The 25,118-nt window shown below is 44.0% G+C and overlaps 2 non-coding genes across 2 annotated transcripts; both read right to left on the minus strand.

Moving 5' to 3' along the window:
- Nucleotides 1-5,420: 5,420 nt before the first annotated feature.
- On the minus strand, nt 5,421-5,639 carry LOC127183822 (small nucleolar RNA SNORA73 family). The gene has a single exon (XR_007830071.1). It is a non-coding gene; the product is annotated as a small nucleolar RNA SNORA73 family (small nucleolar RNA).
- A 15,165-nt stretch (nt 5,640-20,804) lies between these two features.
- On the minus strand, nt 20,805-20,868 carry LOC127183824 (U7 small nuclear RNA). The gene has a single exon (XR_007830073.1). It is a non-coding gene; the product is annotated as a U7 small nuclear RNA (small nuclear RNA).
- Nucleotides 20,869-25,118: the final 4,250 nt, after the last annotated feature.

Here is a 25,118-nt window from a genome sequence, read left to right on the forward strand (position 1 = left end):
AAAGGGTTTGTTTCTCTCAATGTCACAGGTCAATCCCGGTATGGGGCTCAAATCAGACCACCCAATCGTGGTAGTCTGGACGACAGAGTGAAAGTATTGCTCAGCCTGGCTTAGTAGCTCAGAGATGGTGAGGGATCTCTAGTTGCTGGCTCCCTTAGAGTGGTATTCTGTGGGAGTGAAGACGTTCTGTAGTCTGTTTACGATGGGACAGGGAGGTGGGGGAAAACAAAGGGGCCGCATTGCCACATTGCCCTGCCAGTTTCCATTAGAGCCATAGCTAAAATGAAGAGCAGGTATTGTAGGCAAAGGCCTGGTGATGGAACATGCATGCCCTTCCAGTGACCTGCATGGCTTCCCTTTGCGCAAGGCAAACATTCCAGGTGGCCACAATGGCGCTCACGTGGGAGGGGTCATGTTTTCCTTTCTCCCTATCACTTATTCATTCTTCCAGTTTTCTTCTATATTCAATGGATTAGTGAGTGGACTAGACTTGATTGGATGGCATAAGGAAGCGGCAGGTTCCTCTTCTAAATTCCCCAAAGCTGCCCATGGGTCTGTTGCCTCTCTGTGTCTCTGTCTCTGTCTCTCTGTGTCTCTGTCTCTGTCTCTCTGTGTCTCTGTCTCTGTCTCTCTGTCTCTCTCTGTCTCTTTCTCTCTCTCTGTCTCTGTCTCTGTCTCTCTCTCCTACAAGGATAGAACTTTCACAAGACAAGAATATTAGAACTGAGAGTGGCCTTAAGAAACCATCTTGCTCGAGTCTCTCATTTTACACAGGAGAGAAACAAAACACAAGGATGCTGAGTTTATTCCCCCAAGTTCAGTAGAGCCCATCTGTTGATTACTGCTGCAAACGTTCTTTCTGGCAGATAGCACTGTGTCCCCAGTCTCGGGGCAGGGGTAATGAAGACCCTGGTCTACAGTGGCTCTGCCTGGAATGTTGGGATTCAGGAAAAAGCCTCAGATGACATCCTAGGGATTGAATGGTTCCAGGGTGAAGCGTTCATCCCATTTCCGTGCAAACCCTCCGAGGACGGGTCATCTCGAGGGGACAGTTATATGCAGTTTACCGCAAATAGGATGTGGCGACTTTTCCAAATAGGCTTCGGTAGACTTGGGACAGGGTTTGCCCAGCCAGCACTGGTGGGACACATGTTTTGAATGACCTCCTTTGTGCTTAATATGTGTGTTGTCTTTTTAAAGGTTGGATCCCTTGCTCGAAATGGGAAATTCTGAAATGGAAGTCAGACCTCAGTGCAGCTGTGAAGAGACTGCAAGTAGCCACAGCTCAAATGTAGGGAGCCCCCTCCATCCTTACAGTAGGATGTACTTGTTTTTTTTTTTTAATTTAATTTAATTTTATTTTTATTTTACAGTAGGATGTACTTGTATGAGGCATAGGATGTGGTAGCAAGAAGAGGTCAGGGCCTGTGGTGCTCTAGACAGGTCACAAAATCACACTGCCTGTCATGTCTATAATATGAAAACATGTATTAACAGTCTCCTCTTCTCTCCTCCCCTCCCCTTCCTGCTCCTTATTCTTTGCCCTCCCCTCCCCTCCTCTCCTCTGTTTCCTCTCCTCTTCCCGGTAATGTGTGTGGGGGGGTGGATTCATAGTGAGGTGGTCAGTCTTCCAGTTCTGCCACGTGACTAACACAGGATCGTTTGTCAAAATGTGGAGAAGGGAAAAGAGGAAGTCAAGGAAATAAAAGGCAGCGGAGGACACTGTTTTATAGTTTTGTTTTTATTTTTATTTTTATTTTAAGTAAAATTGGTGTTAGTGGAACTTGTCATCTACAATAGGATCCTGAACATTTCAGGACATTAACAAACAATAGAGGGCAAATCTACCCATCAGGAGGCTGGGATGATGGTAGGCGTCTCTCTCTTTTTTTTTTTTTTTTTTTTTTTTTTTGGTTTTTCGAGACAGGGTTTCTCTGTGTAGCCTTGGCCATCCTGGACTCACTTTGTAGACCAGGCTGGCCTCGAACTCACAGCGATCCGCCTGCCTCTGCCTCCCGAGTGCTGGGATTAAAGGCATGCGCCCCCACGCCCGGCTAGGCGTCTCTCTCTTAATGACAAGGCTCATATACCCTATTATGAGGATAAGTTAACATACCCTAAAGCAGAGGTTCTCAACCTTTGGGTCACAACCTGTTTTGGCATTGAATGACCCTTTTACAGGGATCACCTAAGATCATTAAAAAAACACAGATAGTTACACTACAATTTATAATAGTAGCAAAATTCCAGTTATGAAGTAGCAACAAAAATATCTTTACGGTCAGAGTCACCACAACACGAGGGACTGTATTAAAGGGTTGCAGCACTAGGAAGATTGAGAACCACAGCCCTAAAGTGTGGCTAACTGTTCACAGTCTCACGCTTCAAATAGGCAGAGCCTGCCATAAGACCTGGCACTCTGGCTGACCACTCCCACTGTTTTTGTGTGTGTTCCTTGCCTGGTCTCTGAGAATGACATTGGGGGTAAATTGCAGATGTAATACATGCTCAGTGTTTAGTTTAGTTTAATTTTAAATTGAGAGTAAAAGACAAATTAAAAACATATAATCTTTCTACTAAGATGATAATGTTTTTACATTTTGGCATATTTCCTCAGACCTTTTCCCCAAACATGCATGCACACAGATCTCCACAAATAAGCTGTAAATCTATAACATGTATTTTATGTATGCTTATAATACATAAAACATAGCCAAGCAGGGGTGGTACATGCCTTTAATCCTAGGGCTTGGGGAACAAAGGCAAGAAACCTCTGAGTTCTAGGCCAGCCTGGCATACAGAGAGAGTTTCAGGACAGCCAGTGCTGTGACACAGAGACAGCTGTCTCTCGAAAAACCAAAACCAACCAAACAAACACAACAAAAACATAAAATATGCTTTTAAAATATAAAACCATCTTTTAAAACAACCTTTACATGGATGCACATGTGGCTGTGTGAGCTTGCATTCCTCACATGTGTGCAGGATGCTGCAGAGAAGAAGAGGGCATTGGATCCCTCAGGACTTGACTCACAGACAGACATAAGCTGCTATGTCGGTGCAGGGACTCGAACCTGGGTCCTTTGAAAGAACGCCCAATGCCGTTTCTCTAGCCCTAAAAACATCTTTTAAATATCAAATTGGTCTTCCTTTATTTTTTCTCTCTTTCTTTGACCGTGAGGATTTCCCCCACGCTTTTAAGTTCTTCAGACGCAGAATGTTGAAGGCTGCTCGGGTTCTGAAGCATGGGTGGACCATGAGGGTTTACATTTCTACAACCATGCAGAACACACACGTGTGTGTGTGTGTGTGTGTAGGGGGGTGTTCTTCTTGAATTGAGAATGCTAGACGCAGAATTTGTTAACCAGATAAATCTTTAAGGTTCTAGAGACGGATTGCCATTTGCTTTCCAGAAAAACCCTAACCCTGCACAGGAATGTAAGAGAAGCTTCACCTCCCATTAGTCTTCGAACTAAATAAAATCATGATTATTTAACCTGGCTAAGTTGATAGGCAAATGTTAGTTCTCCTAGATAATTAAGGACATTTAAGTCTTTCTTTGTTTCTACTGGGCTGTAGTAGAGGAAGCTTTGCTTTTCTAGTTGTTTTTGTTTTTCAAAAAGTTTCTTTAAAAAAAGAAAGATTCATTTATTTATTATTATGTATATAGTATTTTGCCTGCACGTACACCTGCAGGCCAGAAGAGGGCACCAGATCTCATTATAGATGGTTGTGAGCCACCATGTGGTTGCTGGGAATTGAACTCAGGACCTCTGGATGAGCAGGCAGTGCTCTGAACATCTGAGCCATCTCTCCAGCCCATCTCATATTTTCCTTTGGAGTATGGTGATATAAAGTACTAGGCTGGGTGCCCCTGACTGGCATTTAACCCTAATTCGACCATTTCTTAGCCCCGTGACCAGGACTTCAAATGTCACCATGATAGAACAGTTTAGACTTTGGTTGCTGAAGTTTGCATGGCTCTCCTGCTCCCATCTGTTAGTCATGGAGTTGGAGGCACTACACTTCTCAAAGCCTTATTTCCCTCCTGTAAAATTAGGGTCCTCAAAGGGTCCACACCACCGAGCTGTGGAAAGCACTGAGATCACGTTGCTAAGCAGCACAGTACCATGTACACGTTGTGGTAAGAAATGGAGACAGGTAGATTGCTAGACCTCCTGCCTTGCCAAAACAGGTCCAATGAGAGGGTCTGACTCAAAGAAAAGATGGGGGAATGACTGAAGAAGACATGTGCTATCAAACTCTGGCCCTCACATGTTCATACACACATGTGCATAGACATTCACACAGGTGTGTAGATATAAACCACACACAAAAATTATGTGTATCTGTGTGTAGGTCTATATATGTGTGCAGGGCGTGCAAGTGTAGGAGGCCAGACACCCACCTATAGAGCCATTCCTTAGGTGCTATGCACCTAATTGTGTGTGTGTGTGTGTGTGTGTGTGTGACAGTGTCTATCTATCTTTAGCCTTTACTCTGGTCCTTTACCGATGAAGTCAGCTCCTCAGCCCCTTCCTGATGGAGCTGGCTCCCCGGAGCAGTTTCTTTGCTGTACTTTGATTCTCTCCTCATCTGTAAGGTGTGTTTCACATCCTCAATGCACACTTCTGTTCTTGCAGTCAGTGACTGCCCACCCACCCTATCCTGGCTTTAGCTTGGTAATAGACTCCTGGGCTGATTTCACGTGAACTTACAGGTACTTGTCACCTGCAGGAGAAGCCAGGGGCTGGCCTCTGTCCCTCAACCTAAAGATAATCAAGATCACTGCCAATGTCTTGAGAAAAAAAAAGCAAGAGAAACATTTCTTTGGGCCTGTTGGTCTTCACTCAGAGAGAAGCTGTGTCTATGAACCTGTTAAGGGCGTTAGAAGAGAAAGCAGCGCTTTCAAAAGCTAGTGGGGAACTTTGCCAAATGCCACCACCCACTTGGTATTTCACTAACATGGCATTTATAGAACACAAAAGTTCCACCTTGTACATTTTTGCACAAGGGCTTTTGTGCCTTAATTTGTGGCCCTGTTGTCAAGGAGGGAAATCATTCCTCCCCAGGTGACTAAAGGGATTCGTGCTGTACAGGCGTGCCTTGCTTTCCTTTAGAACAATCCACAAGGCCCATTGGCAGAAAGTCAAGGAAATGTGGAAGCTTGTCTAGGCAACAAATGAAAGTGCCAGGGTCTGGGCTCAGGAAATGGGAACTAGGTTCAGGATTCTGAGTGGCTTTCTAAATAAGTGTTGATGACCTGCCATTCCACCAGGCCCCTGTGCTTATAAAATGAGATGGTCTGCACGTCCTCCAGCAAGGCAATCTGTAAGTGCCTTGCCTCAATCACACTGTGCAAACATTCTTCTACCCACTCATTTCTGTGTGCTGCTGTTTGTTGTTTGTTTGTTTTCTTCATTTCCTCCATGGTTTGTCTCCTCAGCCACTTTTCATGGGACTCTGAGAAGTCGCAGGGCCATGTACAGCATCGCAGACTCGGAGCCCAGCTTCCTCTCCAGCGCTGTGGAAAGGGGCTGTACTTCAAGGGACAGAACCCTATGCTCCCTGATGCCACTTGTCCAATTTTTTTTGTTTGCTTGTTTTGTTTTTTGTTTTTCGAGACAGGGTCTCTCTGTGTTAGCCTTGGCTGTTCTGGACTCACTTCGTAGACCAGGCTGGCCTCGAACTCACAGCGATCCGCCCGCCTCTGCCTCCCGAGTGCTGGGATTAAAGGCGTGCGCCACTACGCCCGGCTCATTTGTCTAATTTTTGACAACTTATTTGATTCTTAGTTGTGAGAAGACAGGAATGAAAGGAGAGGAGAGGCAGGAAGAGGGAAGCAAGAAGAAACACAAAAAAGAAAGCGAGTGAGAGAGACAGAGAGAGAGAGACAGAGACAGACAGAGACAGACAAACAGACAGAGATAGACAGAGACAGACAGAGACAGACAAACAGACAGAGAGAGATAGAGAGACAGAGAGAGACAGAGACAGAGACAGACAGACAGAGATAGACAGATAGACGACAAAGAGAGAGAGAGAGACAGAGAGACAGACAGACAGAGAGACAGAGAGAGAGATAGAGAGAGACAGACAGACAGACAGACAGAAAGACAGATTGCTATAATCCAGCATTTGCCCCTCGCCCACCATACTGGCTCTCATTTCCTTAACAGGGGCAATGGCTATTATCCACCGCCTCCTTTTGTTAATCAACTGCATTTTATCTTCAGTTATCTTCTCAGTCCTTTAAACACATTTTAACCTTTATTTATTTTTTTAATTTTATGTGCATGGGTGTTTTGCCTGCAGCTGCCACACGCATGCAGTGCCTGCAGAGAGCAGGAGAGAGTGTTATACACCCTGGAACTGGAGTTACAGACGGTTGCTAGCAGCCACCTGGGTGCTGGGAATCAAGCCTGGGTCCTCTGGAAGAGCGGCCAGTGCTCTTAGTCACTGAGCCGTCCCTACGGCCTCCTCTTCCTCCTCCTCCTCCTCCTTTTCACACTTGCCCTTTAAGTATGGCTCTTTTCACACTTCCAACACTCTCACCACACAATTAATATGTGTGCATCCACACACGCTGGACCCACTTCACCCCTGACTCACACTCACAGAGTCCAATTCTCCCAAACACCCCCCAAGAGCCTTGCTGACATCTGCCCGCCCCATTTTAGGACTTTTCAAGTGCATCACAACATGAAAACACCAGGCTTTGTCATCTGACGCGCCTGTCTCAAGGGACTTGCCTTGTGCAGTTTTAGACATTTTCCCCCCATGCTGTTTCTGAGGCTCCATTGTTTTCAGCCTCTCTCTCTCTCCTCACTTTAACACGCTAAATCTCTGCGAGGCCTTCCACCCCTAGCCAGAGTCCTGCTGCTGCTCATCCATCTCAAGTACTGGAACCTGCTCCATTCCGCCCCTTTGTTCTAAATATCTGAGGACCACGACCAGGCACTTGTGGTCACCGAGTCCATGGAGTAGAGGCCAGGCCATGCAGCTAGGAGCTAGGTAGCCATGGAGATCTCCCTCTAGTGCGTGACCTTGTCCTCGAAAGCCTGCCTCCTGGCTTCTCTTCTTGATGATGTGTTGCCGAATACTTTACTCGGCATGCTTGGGCATGCACATATATGTGGGTCTTCACGAATCAGCGTGTTTACATGGGTTGCATGCAGAAAGCTGGGCTGGGTGGGAAGAAGGCTTGCTCTCATCGGCTGATTTGGTGGCTCTTGAATGTGTGGCCTTGCGCCCTGGCGTTTCACGTAGCTGTGTAACTCCTGCACTGTCTTTATAATGGCGATAATAAGAGTGTTTGCTTTTGCCTGTTAGATGGTGCCTAGTGAATTCATGCACAATACTGACTCAGTGTTCTAAGGGCCTGCCTTCCCTAAGTTGAAACTTAGAAACCAGCTGGTTTTCTGTCCACTTCCTTCCTCCTGTGGATCAATAACACGTTCATGCCCCCTAGTAAACCGCAATGAATGTAGCCAGTGGGTTGGGGTGTGTGTGTGTGTGTGTGTGTGTGTGTATGCCTCACATCTCTGTGAGATCTTTTTAGCCCCATTTTACAGGTTAAGAATGTAAGGCTTTGGGGCGGGGGTTAGTATTTTGCCTCATGTGTTCAGTGCCACATGGAAGGCTTAGAACTTAAGCTTAACTCTCATCCTGTGCTTCCTTCTGCTCCTGTGAGGTCAGGGGTTATGTGGTTGTTCCTTTTCTCACAGCCTCTGGCACAATGCTCACCCCCAGGCGAGACTTAATACATGTTTAGGAAAGAGAAAGCACTCTTGCCCAGGCGGTGGTGGTGCATGCCTTTAATCCCAGCACTCGGGAGGCAGAGGCAGGTGGATCTCTGTGAGTTCAAGGCCAGCCTGGTCTACGAAGAGAGTTCCATGACAGCCAGGGCCACACAGAGAAACCCTGCGTCAAAAAGAAAAGAAAAACAAAATAAAACACCCAGTTGAAGGTTTCTGTGCTTAATTTACTTCCAATGAAGGCTTGGCTAAGCCCTGGGCTGACTTCTGATTTAATGTAATCAATTCCCTTAAACGCTCAGGACGAGGCTGCGGGGCCCTCTGAGTCATTAGCCAGACAAGACCAAGAAGATAGGATAGATAGCCATGTCTCACGATCTTTTCTTTTGCACAGAAAAACAGAGGAAGCTAAGCAAAGGAGAGCAGGATTCAACAGACAACTGATCCTGCGCCACTACAACGACCCGGAAGTAGAAGAGGAGACCGCAGAGCGCCCCCAGGAACCTCAGCTTTTCTGGATGGAACTGCTAGTGGGGAAAGCTCAGATGCCAGCTATGGGAGAAGCCAACCCGGAGATGAAGAAGTTCCATTACGCCCTCATAGATGGCTCGTCTCTGACCTAATATCCTCACGGGATTCCCCAGAGGAAAGGAGAGGGAAGGAGGCAGGCCTTAGCCATTGGTGCTGACAGCTGGGGTTTCCACCCAGCGGAAAAACCAGTCCAGGAAACACTGCGGGGGGGCGGGGGGAGAGAGGCCCGTGTTTCTTCAATTCCCTTCCCCTAAGCATTCACATCCTGTCCCACTGAGCCAGGAAAAAGAGCCCCAGAACAGAGTGGAAGCGAGCCCCCAATTCCTAAGCCTTCAGTTTTGTTCAGAGAACCTCTGGTATTTTTGTTGAGAACCCGAGGGCTCGTGTGATTCCGAGAAAATACCTTCTGCTTGCTTCATTTTTCTTTACGGAGAAGGGACCACATAGAGACTTGGTAAATAGAGAACAAGGCTTCAAAAGAAGAGGGACTTGGGGGGTCAATTCCTACGAACCCAACACGAAAAAAAAAAAAAAATGTCCAAGAGTCCATCATAGCCCATCTTGTAGAGGTTAGGATGGACCAGTTTTGTACAATGATTCATAGACCTAGTGTTAGTCCTCAGCCCTACTTGGCCTGCATCTGTCCGTGGATGCTGATGGGGATTCCGATCTCATTGCTCTTTGCTGGAACATCATCGTCACTGGGTGGTACTAGCTAGTAGTACCCGGCCACTTTGGTGTCCAGAGACACTGCCATTACCAGGACCAGCCTGATTGGACTCTCTGTTATTAGAGTCCACAGATTAGTGTCCAACAATGGTTCTGGTTCTCAACCTGTGGGTCACAGCCCCTTGGGGGGAGGGTCAAATGACCCCTTTCCTAGGAGTCACATATCAAATACTCTGCACATCAGATGTTTACATTACCATTCGCAACAGTGGCGAAACTACAGTTATGAAGGAGCAACCAGAATCAGTTTATGCTTGAGGGTCACCGCTGCACAGGGAACTGTCTGAAAGGCTTGCAGCACTAGGACGGTTGAGAACCACTGCTTTAAAAGAACGTGAAGCTAAATATGAGAAACCCAGGGAGGTGAACCTGTGGGAAGAATGGCGAACATACATCAGGAAGTCAGGAAGCCTGTATGTTGGTCTACCTGCCACCAACATGTCCTGTGACCATGGGAAAGAGTCACCCTATTTGGAACCCCCGCACTCCCCCACACACTGTCTTATTCCATAATAGCTGGTTTTAAAAAATAGCAGAATGAGCTATGGTGACGTGTGCCTATAATAATCCTGGCATTTGGGAGGCAAGAGGCTCGTGAGTTTGAGGATAGCTTGGGTTCTATAGCTAAACCTTGCTTCAGAAAATTAACAAATAAAATTTAAGCAATTAGAATGTGCATGAGAAGGACAATTATCGACAGTCTTGTTAATCAATGTTAGATTCCCTTAACCTGTTTTTCCATCTATCCTTCTGGCCGCTTGGCTGTCTGCCAGAGTTTCTCTGACGTTCCTTGGGGTGGCCTGTACACCAACATATTCAGTGACTGGCCGGATCCAGTTGTCCTGGGGACCTTTACACCCTTTGGATGTGGTAGCATCTCTTTTCCTCATAGGTATGTCAGGTTGCAGGTAAGCTAGACTCTGTGGGTAAGTAAGGTTGTGGGAAAAGCGCTAGCTGATGCTAACAGCGCCATCTTTTAAGTTGCCTACCAATTTGGAAAAGAAGTTAGGGGGGATGAAATACTCCAGTATAAAATAAATATGTATATATGGGCATATATGTTCAAAGCTTCTTCCCATATAGGCTTGCAAATTTATGTGGGCCTCAGTCTCAGGTTGTAGTGCCATCCATGTGGGGTCGCTGCAGTTCTTGGGAGCACAAGCTTTCGGGATGGCACAGGCTGGACACTGTGTTTGAGTGAGTCCTACATGTCTGGTCTTCCTTGACCCCTAAGAACCAGGAAACACTGGCAGGGATCCGTCCTACTACTGTAGAAAGTCTCACATCTCTCTCAAGCTTTCTAGTGTCCCTAGGGGTCCCTTTCTGGACTCTGGACTCTGGCTTTGTCATCTGCCATCTTGGAGTCTTGTTCTCTGTTCTGTCTCTAAAAGTTTTTAGTTTGAGCCAAGTGAAGGATTTGCTTCTTTGCTGCTTCTTCTTCTTCTTCTTCTTCTTCTTCTTCTTCTTCTTCTTCTTCTTCTTCTTCTTCTTCTTCTTCTTCTCCCTCTCTCCCTTTCTCCTTTCTGAGACAGGGTCTTTCTACATAGCTCTGACTATTCTGGAATTCACTATGTAGATCAGGCTAGCCTAGAACAGAGATCCTCCTGCCTGTGCCTCCTAGGTGCTAGGATTGAACTCAAGTACCACAGTACCCAGCACCGCTTCTTTTCTTGATTCTCCCCCAAGTTTTATTTTATTCTATTAAAAATAGAATTTTTTTTCAGACAATATATTTTGATGATGGTTCTCCTCTCCCAACCTCCCCACCCAGTAGGTGTGAGGGATCTTGCTAGGCGCCCGCTTGACTTCTCCACGTTCAATGAGTTCTTTAGATGATGTCATCAGCAATAGAGCTCTGCTACCAGTTTGTGGAAAGCAGCCAATAGCCCTAGCAATACCTGGGTTGTTTGGGTGTTCCCACAGGTCCCCTTTGGCCAAGAACGCAGTTAGATTTAACCCATTCTTGGAAGTGGAAGCTTCCTCTGGTGATAAGAGATGTCCAATTAGGGCTCTGTTTCCCTTGCTGTTTGACTCTTCCGTTTATATCACCTTCATATGAGTATATATTTTAGGAAGCTTCTATTGTATTAGGTTTTCATATAAACTCTTAAATGGCTTTCAGTTTTACCTGTCCCTCCCCCATATTCCCTCCCCCACCTCATCTTTCCATCCCTTTCCTATTTGATCTCCCCATTCTAGTCCTCCCATCCCCATATCCAGCCATAACTATCTATCCTATTGTACCTTCTAGAGCGATCCAATCCTCCCCCAGTCCCCATACTGTATATTGTCCCTCTGTGGTTATATACCTGTTAGCTTGCTTATGGAAGACTTAACAGGTGACATCCACATATAAGTAAACACATACCATATTTTTGTCTTATGGGATCTGGATTACCTCACTCAGGATGATTTTTCCCAGATCTAACCATTTATATATATGAATTTCATGATTTTACTTTAAGCAGTTGAGTAATAATCCATTATGTAAACATACCACGTTTTCTTTATCCATTCATCCATTGATGGAAATCTAGTTAGTTTTCAGTTCCATGCTGTTATGAAGAGAGCAGCAGTGCACATGCTTGAGCAGGTGTCTCTGTAGAAGGATGGAGAGTCCTTTGAGTATATGGCCAGAAGTGGTATAGCTGTGTCGATCTATTCCCATCTTCCTGAGGGACAGCCACACTGATTCCCATAGTGCTGTACATGTTTGCACTCCCACCAGCAGTGGATGAACGCTCCCCTTACTCTATACCATCGCCAGCATGAGCTGTCATTTGTTTTACTGACCTTGGCCATTCTGATTAGTGTAGGATGAAATCTGAAAGCAGTAGATTTGCATTTTCCTGATGGCTAAGGACATTTATTTAAGTGTTTCTCAGCCATCTGTGTTTCATCTCTTGAGAAGTCTGAGTTTAGACCTGTAACTTATTTTTTTGATTGGGTTATTTGTTTCCTTTCTTTTCTTCTTCTTCTTCTTCTTCTTCTTCTTCTTCTTCTTCTTCTTCTTCTTCTTCTTCTTCTTCTTCTTCTTCTTCTTCTTTCTCTTCTTCTTCTTCTTCTTCTTCTTCTTCTTCTTCCTTTTGTTTTTTTGAGACGGTTTCTCTGGGTAGCTTTGGCTGTCCTAGACTCGCTTTGTAGACCAGCCTGGCCTCAAACTCACAGCGTTCCAACTGCCTCTGCCTCCCAAATGTTATTTGTTTTCTTAATGTCCAGTTCTTTGGGTTCTTTATGTATTTTAGAAATTAGCCCTCCATCAGCTACTCAACTGTAAAAAAAAAAAAAAAAAAAATCATGTCCCATTCTGTAGCCTGCCCCTTTGTCAGTGACAGTGTCCTTTGCTTTACAGAAGCTTTTCAGTTGTTGATTTAGTGTCTTAGGTGTGTTCAGGAAGTTGTCTTCTGTGCCAATGCATTCAAAGGTCAGTGTATCTGGCCTTTCATTGATGTCGTTGGTTCATTTAGTAGTGAGTTTTATGCAGGGTGATCATTGTGGATTTACTTGGATTCTTCTGAATACCAACATCCAGCTGGACCAGCATCATTTGTTGAAGATTCTCTTTTTTATGCAGTGTGTATTTATGGCTTCTCTATCAAGAATCGGGTGTGTACAGGTGAATGGATTTAATTCGCAGTCTTCTATTTGACTCCATTGATCAACGTGCCTATTTTTATGTCAATATTATGCTGTTTTTATTACTATAGCTCTGTAGGACAAATTGAGGTTGGGGATGGTGATGCCTACAGCAGTTCTTTTATTATTCAGGATTGTTTTAGCTTTCCTGAGGGTTTTTTTTTTTTTTTTTCATACGAAGTTGAGAACTGTCCTCAAAATTTGTGAAGAATTGTGTTGGAATTTTGATGGGAATTGCACTGAATCTGTAGATTGCTTTTGGCAGGGTGGTCATTTGTACTATGTTAATCCGACTGATTCATGAGTGTGGGACATCTTGTCATCTTCTCATGTCTCCTTCAGTTTCTTTTCTTTGGTGTCTTAAACTTTTTATTACACAAAGTTTTCACTTGCTCGCTTTGAGTTACCCCAAGACATTTTATGTTTTCTGAGGATATTTGACAGGCACTGTTGCCCTGATTTCTTCCTCAGTCACTTTGTCTTTTGCTTGCAGGAAGGCTACTGATTTTTGTGCATTAATTTTGTATCCTGATACTTTTCAGAAAGAGTTTAACAGATGTAGAAGTTTCCTAGTGGGATTTTTAGGGTTACTTATGTATACTGCCACGTCATTTTCATATAGAGATGCCTTGACTTCTTCCCTTCCTACTTGTATCCTCTTGACCTCTTTCATTTGTCTTATTGCTTTATCTAAGACTTTCAAATACTATATTAAATAGGTATGGAGAAAGTGGATATCCTTGTCTTGGTCTTGATTTTAATGGGATTGCTTTGAGTTTCTCTCCATATACGTTGATGTTGGATATGGGCTTGCTGTAAGCTCTGTTTATTATGTTGAGGTGTGTTGTCTTAGAATCACTATTGCTGTGATAAAACATCATGATTCCAGCAGCTTGGGGAAGAAAGGGTTCATTGGCTTATGCTGCCATATCACTGTTTATCATCAAAGTAAGTCAGGACAGTAACTCAAACCATACAGGAACCTGGAAACAGGAGCTGGTGCAGAGGCCATGAAGGGCTGCTTTTTACTGGCTTGCTCGTCGTAGCTTGCTCAGCCTGCTTTCTTATAAAACCCAGGACCACCAGCCCAGGGATGGCACCACCCACAATGGGCTAGACCTTCCCCCATAAATTACTACTTAAGAAAATGCCCTACAGGCTTGCCTATAACCTGATCTTAGTGAGGCTTTTTCTCAGCTAAGGCTCCTTTCTCTCCAGTAACTCTACCTTGTGTCAAGTTGACATAAAACTAGCCAGTACCTATATCCATTGTATCCCTAGTCTCTCTAGCAGCTTTATCATAAAGAGGAGCTGGATTTTGACAAAGCCCATTCTGCATCTAATGAGATGATCAGATAGGTTTTTTTTTTTAATCTTTTAGTTTGTTTAGATGATGGATTACATTAGTTGATTTTTGTTTTTGTTTTGGTTTTTCGAGGCAGGGTTTCTCTGTGTAGCCTTGGCTGTCCTAGACTCACTTTGTAGACCAGGCTGGCCTTGAATTCACAGTGATCCGCCTGCCTCTACCTCCCGAGTGCTGGGATTAAAGGCGTGCACTATGCCCAGCTACATTAATTGATTTTTGTATGTTGAACCATCCCTGCATCTACTGGATGAAGCCTACTTGAATACAGTGGATGATCTTTTTGATGTGCTCTTGGGTTCAGTTTGCAAGACTTTATTAAGAATTTTTGCATCTATGTTCGTAAGAAAAATTAGCTGGTAATTCTTTGTTGGGTATTTATATGGCTTGGTTATCAGGATAACTGTGGCCTTGTAAAACGAATTGGGCAATGTTCCTTCTGTTTCTACTTTATGGAATAATTTGAGGAATAGTGGTGTTAATTCTTCCTTGAAAGGATTTTTTTTTCCTGTTGGGGGACTTTTACTTACTGTCTCTACTTCTCTAGGGGTTATTGGCCTGTTTCAATTGCTGATATGATCTTGATTTACTTTTGGTATATGACATATATCAAGAAAAGGATCCATTTCTCTTAGATTTTCCAGGAGTGGAGTACAAGTTTTTAAGGTATATTCTTTTTTTTTTTTTTTAATTTTTAAAAGGTATATTCTTATATGATTCTCTGGGTTTAACCAATGTTTGTTGTTATGCCACCCCCTTTCATTTCTAATTTTGTTAATTTGGTTTTATTTCTCTCTCCACCTTTTAGGTAATTTAGATAAGAGTTTGCCAATCTTACTGACTTTCTTAAGGAACCAACTCTTTGTTTTCTTTGATTCTTTGTGTTGTTGTTCCTATTTTATTTATTTCAGCCCCAAGTTTGAGTATTTCTTGCCATCTACTCTTTTTGGAAGTTATTTCTTTTTGTTGTTGCTGCTGTTGTTCTAGAGACTTCAGGTGTGCCATTAAGTTAGTAATATGAGACCTTTGCAATTTGCTTTTTATGTAGGCACTTAGTGCTATGAACTTACCTCTCAGAACCACCTTTATTGTGCCCCATAAGTTTAGCTATATTGGTTTTCATTTTCGTTTCTTTCCATCTGTCTGTCTGTCTATGTGGGTTTTTTTGTTTTGTTTTGTTTGCTTTTTTGTTTAGTTTTGTTTTAGTAGAACAGGTTTCTCGGTGTAGCTCTGGCTGTTCTGGAACTCACTTTGTAAACCAAGCTGGTCTTGAACTCATAGATCCACCTGCCTCTGCCTCCTGAGTGCTGGGATTAAAGGCATGGGCCACCACCACCTGGCTTTCATTCTTTCTTTCTTAATTTCTATATTGACACTTTTTTTTTTTTAAATCCAGTAGTGAATGGTTCAGTTTCCATGAGTTTGTAAACTTTCTGTAGTTCCTGTTGTTGATAACCAGCTTTAATATATAGATAAGATATAAGGATGTTGTTTAAATTTTCTTGTATCTTCTAAGAATCACTTTGTGTATGTGGTTAATTTTGGAGAGAGTCCCATGAGGTGCTAAAAAGAAGGTATCAAAATCATAGAAGATAATTTCCCTAATCTAAAGAAGGAGATGTCTATTAAGGTACAAAAAACATACAGAACACCAAATAGACTGAACTAGAAAAGAAATTCTCCATGACACATAATAATCAAAACAGCAACTGTACAGAACAAAGAAAATTAAAAACCTCAAGAGAAAAAGCAATGTGCAAAGTCATACCTATTAGAATAATACCTAACTTCTTCACAGAGACTCCAAATGTCAGAAAGGCCTGGAAAGATGTTCTATAAACTCCAGATGCCACAGGTACCACCTTAGACCACTATATTCAGCAAAACTTTCAATCACAGTAAATGGAGAAAGACATTCAACGATAAAACCAAGTTTAAACAGTATTTATCTACAATTCTAGCTCTATAGAAGATGTTAGAAGTAAAAGTTCAACCTGAAGAGGTTTAACCTTTCATCCACGAAAACACAAGGAATAAATCATTTCAGGCAAGAAAATTAAAAGAGGGGGAAAAATCCCATGCCACAACAACAAAATAACGGGAATCAGCCGTCATTGGTCATTGGTATCTCTCGACATCAGCAGTCTCGATTCTCCAATAAAAGAACAAAGACTACGAGATTAGATTTGAAAACAGTATCCATCCTCCTGCTGCATCCAAGAAACACATCTTAATATCAAGGATAGATATCACCTCAGGGTAAAAGGATGAAAAAAGATATTCTAATCAAATTACACCAGAAAAAGCACAAGCTGGTGTAGCCATTTAAATACCTGACAAAATAGACTTCAAACCAAAACTAATCTGAAGAGATAAAGAAAGACACTATATACTCATCAAGGGAAAATCGACCAAGAGAATATTTATGAACCAAACACAAAGGCCTCACGTTCACATTGACCCTCTCACACTGATAGTGGGAGACTTCAATACCCGCCTCTCAGCAATAGACAGGTCATCCAGACAAAAACTAAGCAGAGAAATGCTGGAGCCATCAGACATAAACCAAATGGACCTAAAAGATATTTATAGAACATTTCACCCAAAGACAAGAGAATATACCTTCTTCCCTGCAGCTCATGGAGCTTTCTCTTTTCCTGACTTTCATACATAAAAACATTCTCCTTGGGCCTCTGGGAAGGAAGTTAAATTCTTGAAAGAAAAAGTTGCCTGTGTAGTATATTTGTATGTACCAATTAAAAATCTTGCCTGGGCGCCTACTAATGTGTGCATGTGTGGGCACCAGGTGTGTCAGTTACATTTGGAGGGAGACAAGAAAACAGATAAATATGTGCTCTCGCAGGAAGGCAAAAGTGTTTTAGAGAGATGTAAGTCAGGATACAAGGAAGCACAGGGGCATGGACTGGAAGTCTCTCTGCTTATATGAGATGTCTCTTTGGTAAGAGGCCATAGGAGCAGAAACATCTGGAAGTCATTGCTTGGCCTTATTGCTGTAGGGCAGTGGTTCTCAACCTGTGGGCTGTGACCTCTTTGGGGGCGGGTGTTGCATATCAGATATCCTGAATATCAGATATTTACATTATGATTCATAACAGTAGCAAAATTGAAGTTATGAAGCAGCAACAAGACAATTTTATGGTTGGCAGGGGTGGGGGGTGGGAGGTGATTTCACCATACCATATGGAACTGTATAAAATGGTCACAGCATTAGGAAGATTGAGAACCACTGCTGTAGGGAGTATTCTAGGTAAGAGGAAGCCAGAGGCCTTCTGATAAGCGGATGCTCCCCAAAGCCAAGCACAGCTATGATCTGTAGGCATTCCTCCCCACCCCAATGTCTCTGGACAGTGAGCCTTACACACTCCCTGCTCCTGCCCCTGACACTGCTTTCCATTGACACCCCTCTGGAATCGAGACAATCCTCCTGACATGACTTGTTATTTCATAGCTCAACACTTTGAAGATAGTTTATTTGTTGAATGCCTGGGTCATGGGAGATTTATAGAACAGTAAGGCAAACATCTTATATAGACAGTAAAATGTACTGTCTTACCTCAAAAGCCAAGAACCTGTCCTTTCCAGTCTCTCAGTGCTTTGCTGAAGCCATAAGTAATGTATATGATCTAAGCGACACAGACATGAGTCACGGGCAAAGACTAAATGCAGAGACAAGAGCACGGGCAAGGCTTCCCTCACTGGGCTGTATAGTGTGGCCCTTCTGGGTGGCAAGAATGCGGACAATTCTGTTACTACTACTTGCAGTGTGTTTGTGTATAAACGAAGACATGAAAGGCATTGCTTTATATGTGTGTTAACGTGAAGGATACACCGTCTGCACTCAGTCAGATAGCAGAGTATACAGGCATAATGAATTTTTTTTCACCCTTCTGTTTCTGGGAAACTGAATCAAGGACCTTGAGTATGCTAGACAAACCGTCACTAAGCTATGTCCCCAATGCTCTTTTTACTTTATGTTGTTGTTGTTATTATTATTATTATTATTATTATTATTAATTATTGTACATATGCCACGATACATGTATAGAGGTCACAGGACAACTCTGTGGAGTTTGTTCTCTCTTTCCATCTTTCCGTGGCTTCTGAGGATCAAGTTCAGCTTTCCAAGTCTGCGTGGCAAGTGCCTCTGGCTCTGAACCTTTCTGACGGCACCACTCTTTTTCCCTTTTGTGTTTGAGGTGAGTTCTGGCTAAACCACCCAATCTGGCTTTGAGCTCACTCTGTAACTTAAGCAGGCCTTGAATTTGTGACTCCCCGGCCTCAGCCTCTTGAGTTGCTGGGGATTACAGGTCTGTACTGCTAGACCTGCCTTACTATCTTTATAATCAGAAAAGCCTAAGTATTATTTTAAAAAATCCATTGTACCAACCCAATAATATGTCGGAGACTTAAGACAAATTACAATGGAAGCTTCTAGTGTGTTCTAAGATAGATAGGATGAGACAGAGCAATACCTCACAGGTGATGTGTTTGTCAAGGCCCAGCCTGTAGAGATGACTTCATGGGTATCAAGTGCTCTCCAGCTCATCAAATTGTTTATAGTAGTTATGTAGCTTTTAAAACGTGTCAATCATACCTCAATAAAGCAGTTTTATTTTTTAAAGGCAGAAGCTGAGCTTGGTGCGGCAAGCTTGTAATCCTCCAGCGGACTAAGGCAAGAGACCACTAAGTTCAAGGCCAGTTTGAGCTATACAGGAAGACACTGCATGAAAAACAAAGTGAGAGACAAGATAGTACGTAGACTAGATAGATAGTAGATAGATTGTAGATGGATAGATAGACAGACAGACAGATGAATAGATAGATAGATAGATAGATAGATAGACAGACAGACAGATGGGTGGATAGAATAGTAGACAGACAGACAGATGGATAGACAGACAGACAGATAGACAAACAGAGGGATGGGTGGATGGATGGATAGATAGAGAAGCTGAGTTTGGAGCTCAGTGGGTAGGCAGATAGCACTCTGAAAGACCTATGGGGTGGAGCAGAGAGATTTGAAAATCCCCAAGCATAGTTGAAACACCAAGGCTGAGAATGTGCACACCTCACAATGTACAAGTTGATACAGGACTGAGAGAAACTCTCTCACAGGGGCCATGAGAACTGGTGGTTAAAATTGGTTTACAGTCCTAGGAAAAGTGCCAAGGCATAAAGGTGTGTGTGTGTGCCAAGCTGGAGATGGTCCAGTGCCTTAGATGGGCTGAGCAGGAGGGACCTCTCCTTTCTCATTCTTGGGAAGTCACTCCTCAACTCCTCCTGCAAAGGAAGTCTGGAAGGCAGTGAGCAGCCCCCTCCCACGGAGGAGATGCAAGCAGCCTTGGAGGAGAGGACAGCATATCATTTTCTTACGACCCCTGTGACAGATTACCATAAATGACCTGACAGCACAGATCAATCCTATAGTTGTGGACATTAGAGGTCCCCAACAGGTCTCTCTAGAGCAAAAATCAAGACACAAATGAAGTCACATTTATTATTTTTTTTTTTAGCAAGCTGCAGGGAAAATGTGTGTTCCTGGCTTCCCTGGCTTCGGTGGACAGCCTGCACTCCTGGGCTCCTGGTCCTTTACCTTCAAGCAGCAGGTTAAGTTCTTACGTCTCTCTCTCGACTTCTCCCAGCATGTCTCCATTTCCAATTCTGACTCTTCTGCATCCTTTATTTAAGCATCCTTGTGATGCCATTGGGCCCACCTAGAGAACCTCCCCACCTGGAGGTCTTTACCTAGAACCACACCTACAAAGCCCCCCCCCCTTTTCCACGTGAAAATATGTTTATGAGTCCTTGAAATTGGAAAATGGACACATCCAGGCATCACTATTTTTCCTAAAAGGCCAAGTTAGATTCTCTGGCCATCTCTGTCGCAAAGTTTGACTTTTGACGGTTACAGTTTGGCTTCTAAATATATTCCCGAGTGACGTTTGCTCAGGTTGCATCATTCAGTTTCTTGAACCTCACTCTGGCACTATGAATATGGCCGATGCTTGACCCTCCTGATTTATACTGTGTCTCCCAGCCTCAACCAACCCCCTTTCTCCCCAGAGCCATACCTCCAAGGCTCAGAAAGGAAGCCCGGTAAGCAGTGGCATTAAATGTCAAGGAGAGTAAGTTGGTGCTAGCTCACTCAGGAGGCAGAGGTAGGCAGAGCTCTGTGAGTTCGAGGCCAGCCTGGTCTACAGAGAGAGAGATAGTTCCAGGACAGCCAAGGCTACACAGAGAAACCCAGTCTTGAAACAAACAAACAAAATCAACAAGGCTTGGGATAAGGTGAGATGCAGGCTGTGGGAGTCAGGAGGGATGTCAGAATGTTGCAGTGAACCAGAAGCAGGCAGTAGGAGCTGCAGGTCTCAAGGGTACCTACTGGCTGTGGATGTTAACTATGTTAATTTTCCTTCGTTATCTTGAAAGTCACCAGAAGCTGGGTGTCCGAAAACAACATGGTTGTGTTCTCTCCCAGTGCAGGGGGCTGGAAGACAGAGAGGAAAGCACTGGGCTTCTGGAGAGACTCTGTCCCACATGTACGTGTTTCTTGTTCTGTCTGTTGGCAGCCCACAGATTCCTTGCCTGTGTCTTTGTTTCTGTTTTCCATTTCCCCCTTTTCTGGGTTCTCTCTCTCTCTCTCTCCTACACACCCTAAACCCGGGATTTCATTCTGAGATTCATTCTTTTCTTCTTCTTCTTCTTCTTCTTCTTCTTCTTCTTCTTCTTCTTCTTCTTCTTCTTCTTCTTCTTCTTCTTTTTGTGGTAACGGTTTTTTCCAACAAAATTTGGACAACCTGCTAGACAAATTCTAAAAGAGCTGTAACACTTCTAAGATTCTGAACTAATTACATTTGCAAAGGCCCCACTTTTCAAACAAGGTCACATTCTGAAGCTCAGGACTGGGTGGGGTTGGAGGAAGGTAGGACTCAACTGTTTGTGGTCGCTTTGTTTCTCTGTGGCGTGTTATTTTCCCACATGTTCCTATCTGCTGGTTTTCCACACGCTCAACTTGAGTTCAGTCGTTGACAGTGAAAGCACCTAGGTAGAAATGTCTAACACATGCTGCGAATGTGTACAAATGCAGCGATGCAGATGTTTTCTGGCCCTTAGAGTTTCAGGAAGATGCCAACATCACAGTTGACCCATAAGGTCACCTCCCAGTGAAGCAAGGCACCAAGGAGAATGGATTTGAGCTCTGCATTTGCTGAATTTCACATTTCATATAAACTCCAATCCCACATCTTCCCATCCCCTGTATTTTGAATTTCCTGGCTTCCAGATGATGATAGTTTCATCTCTTAAAAAGTTTGGCAGGGAGCCGGGTGGTGGTGGTGCACGCCATTAATACCAGAACTTGGCAGGCAGAGGCAAGCAGATCTCTCTGAGTTCGAGGCCAGCTTTGTTTACAGAGCAATTTTCAGGGCAGCTAGGGCTACACAGAGAAACCTTGTCTCGATAAACCCCGCCCCCACCCCAAAAAAGAAGTTTGGAAGGAAAGATTAGGGTGGGATTTGAGAATCAGGCCTTGCAAGGAGCAAGAACATTCTTTTCCTCCTCAGAAAGCTTGTAACTGTGCATTACTGCACTTCCGCTGCGTTCAGCACTTCCTGAACACTGCCTGAGCTTCCTCTGCTGTGGCCCCTTTGCACTGTCTCCCTGTCCGATTGTTTCTGTGAGCCAGGCACCTGTGGAAATATGTCAGCGGCTCGCCGGCAAAGATGAGACTGGTCAGGAAAAAGCCAAAGGAAACAAAAGATTAAGGCTTGACTCTGAAGACGCCAATACACAGAGGGAGACGAATTAGCAGGCTTGCGCGCGTGCGCGTTTCACACTAAATGCCTGCCCTCGGTGTGCAAGGAAGGGCCTGTCCCAACTTTGATGTTGAGATGAAATGAAGATGACTGGACCTGGAACCATTTCAAAGGCTGAGGAAGCACTTTCAAAAGGTCGTCTTGCCTCTCAACAAGACTAGTTTAAGAGTTGGGGAGGGAAGATTGAAAAGCATGACGCAATCTTCTCTGGCATCTTAATTGGACATCTTATTCCGGGACACTGTAGACAGGACGGAGAAGTGATAATTGCTTTGTTGTTGTTTGAGAAAGGGTCTCATTGCGCACTAGAAGCTGATCTCAAACTCCCTGTATAGGACGGGCCGTCTCTGATCTTCCTGCTTCATCATTTTTTAAATAATTTAATCAGATTACATCTCAATTGTTATCCCCTCACTTGTATCCTCCCATTCCCTGCTTCAACATCTTAAGTGCTAGAATTACTGGTTTGTGACACCAGGCCAGAGTTTCCAAGGGCGGGGGAGAAGGGGGGAGGGAGAGAGGGAGAAAGAGGCAGGGGGGGGGGGGCCGCGGGGACACGAGGATTTAAGTGGAAAGAACACTTTAGATTTCATTTAATTTTCCCAGGAGCCCTATGCTTTTAGCATAATTCTCATCAAAGAGAACTGAGGCTCACGGATGAGGAATAGCTTTCCCAAATCCACGTGGTTCAGAAGAGTATTGAACGTTTTTAGCTTCTAATCCAGTACTTCCCCCCCCCCCACCTCCAACCTTTAATAGGTTGAGAGAAGGAGAGGGGAGCGCTGAGTACATGTTGGACGAGAAACCGTGAGTCATGGTAACGATGATACTGAGATTATGAGCCTGGGCTCGGAGGCTCGATGACCTAAGGATCTGGCTGGCTGCCAGAGCTCCGAGGCAACTTGGCCTTGCATCTTGCAGGCCAGCTCGGGCTGTTTCATGGGATGGCTGGACTGCAAAGCAGCAAGAAGGAAGAAGAATTCCACTACATAAGTGCTTTTTTTAAAAAAAGATTATTTGTTAAGTACACAGTGATTTGCTTGCATGTACGCCTGCACACCAGAAGAGGGCACCAGAGCTCATCATAGATGGTTGTGAGCCACCATGTGGTTGCCAGGAATTGAACCCAGGACCTTTGGTAGAGCAGACAGTGCTCTTAGCCTCTGAGCCATCTCTCGGGCCCACATAAATGCTTTTCTTTTCTTTTTTTAAAAATTAATTTATTCATATTGCATCTCAATTGTTAGTCCACCCCTTGTATCCTCCCATTCCTCCCTCCCTCCCACTTCCCCCCTACTCCCCTCCCCTATGTCTGTGACTGAGGGGGACCTCCTCCCCCTGTATATGCTCATAAGGTATCAAGTCTCTTCTTGGTGACCTGTTATCCTTCCTCTGAGTGCCACCAGGCCTCCCTATCAAGGGGACGTGGTCAGAAATGGGGCCCCAGAGTTTGCATGAAAGTCAGAGATCACTCACCATTCAACGGTGGAGAATGTCCTGTCCATCAGCTAGGTCTGGGTAGGGATTCGAAGTTTACTGCAAGTATTGTCCTTGGCTGGTGCCATAGTTTGAGCAGGCACATAAATGCTTTTCAAGCTGGTTGGTTAAGTAGGGCAAGTCATGTGGCCACATATAGATTCAGAGCATGGAGAAATAGCCATGCATTCTTTTGAGACACTGTACAGTCTTGTCTTTTATTTTTATTTTTATTTTTCCTATTAGCTACAAGAGAAATGGTTAAAAATTTATCTAGTGTCCCTTTCCTTTGGTTCTTTTCACCTTCAGTTCTGTTTTGATCACCAATTTACCATTCCCTTGAGGTACATGAATACATAAGAGATGGATGAGCAGGTCCTATTAGTTTGCCATTTAAGGACGCTGATGAAGACTTGTAAGGATTGGTTATCTTCTTACTCCTGATTCGAGCCCAGATGTTTTTATATTCTCACTTGTGCTGATTTTATGCTGATCCAGCCTGCACTGGCCACCTCCTTTTATTTCAGATATCAGACCTACTACCTGTAACTAGTTCCAAAGTTCAGACACTTAAGTCTATTTCCATTGCTGTCTTTGTAAATTTTCTGTCCCTTAACAGAATACCTAAGACCATGTCTCTAGTTCCCTCCTATGAATTCTTTGTTTGTTTTTTGAGAGGGGGGGGGTCTCTCTTTGTAGCCATAGCTATCCTGGACTCGCTCTATAGGACCAGGCTGGCCTCGAACTCACAGGGATCTACCTGCCTCTGCCTCCTGAGTGCCGGGATTACAGGCATGTACCACTGTGTATTCCTTAATGTTTCTTCATACTGCAAACTCTTGCTGGAATTCTGAACATTTAGTGTTGACCACTTCTCAGTGAGAAAGCCCATTATGATGTGGGCATTGATAGTACATTGATGTCTGTATATGTGTATTATTATGGCTGTATTTTAAATGTTTATTATTTTGTGTGTGGATGATGCAGGGAGGGGGACATGTGCTGTGGTCAAAGGACAACTTCATGGAGTTAGTTTTCTTCTTCCACCTTTATGTAGGCTCCGGGGATCTAACTCGGTAAACCAGGTTTTCAAAACAAACACTTTTATGGTGTCTTAAAAACAACATCCCAATTGTTTGATTGTTACCAACGAAGACTCAGGAACCAGATGCTGGGGTGAAAGCATACTAACTCAGAGAGGCAGAGAAAGCACCCAGGTGACCTTCCTACTCAGTCAATGATGTCCCAGAAGGAGTAGCTCTTTTTCCTTCTCCACACCGTCTTAAATACCCTCAACTCAATGTCCCTCCTTTCTGTTTACTCCCTTTCAACTGGTTCCTTGCTCCACCTCTTGACCTATGGTTGACATTATTTATTTATTTATTTATTTTCGTTTTTCGAGACAGGGTTTCTCTGTGTAGCCTTGGCCATCCTGGACTCACTTTGTAGACCAGGCTGGCCTCGAACTCACAGCGATCCGCCTCCCTCTGCCTCCCGAGTGCTGGGATTAAAGGCGTGCGCCACCACGCCCGGCGACATTATTTACCTCTTGGGTTAAAGATGTGTGTTAGGGCTAAGCCACACCACAAGAAGAAACAAGTTTCCCCCCCTAGTTCACAATCTCAGGGTTTACAATGGGATAAAATATTCTGCAACATTTTTGTTGAGCCTTCTCATTGGGACCTAGACCAGAAGTTCTCAACCTGTGGGTTGCAACCCCTTTTTGTGAAGGTCAAACAACCCTTTCATAGGGGTTACCCAAAACCACTGGAAAACACAGATATTTATATT

The sequence above is a fragment of the Acomys russatus genome, chromosome 31 (genome assembly GCF_903995435.1).
Source record: "Acomys russatus chromosome 31, mAcoRus1.1, whole genome shotgun sequence".
NCBI lineage: Eukaryota > Metazoa > Chordata > Mammalia > Rodentia > Muridae > Acomys > Acomys russatus.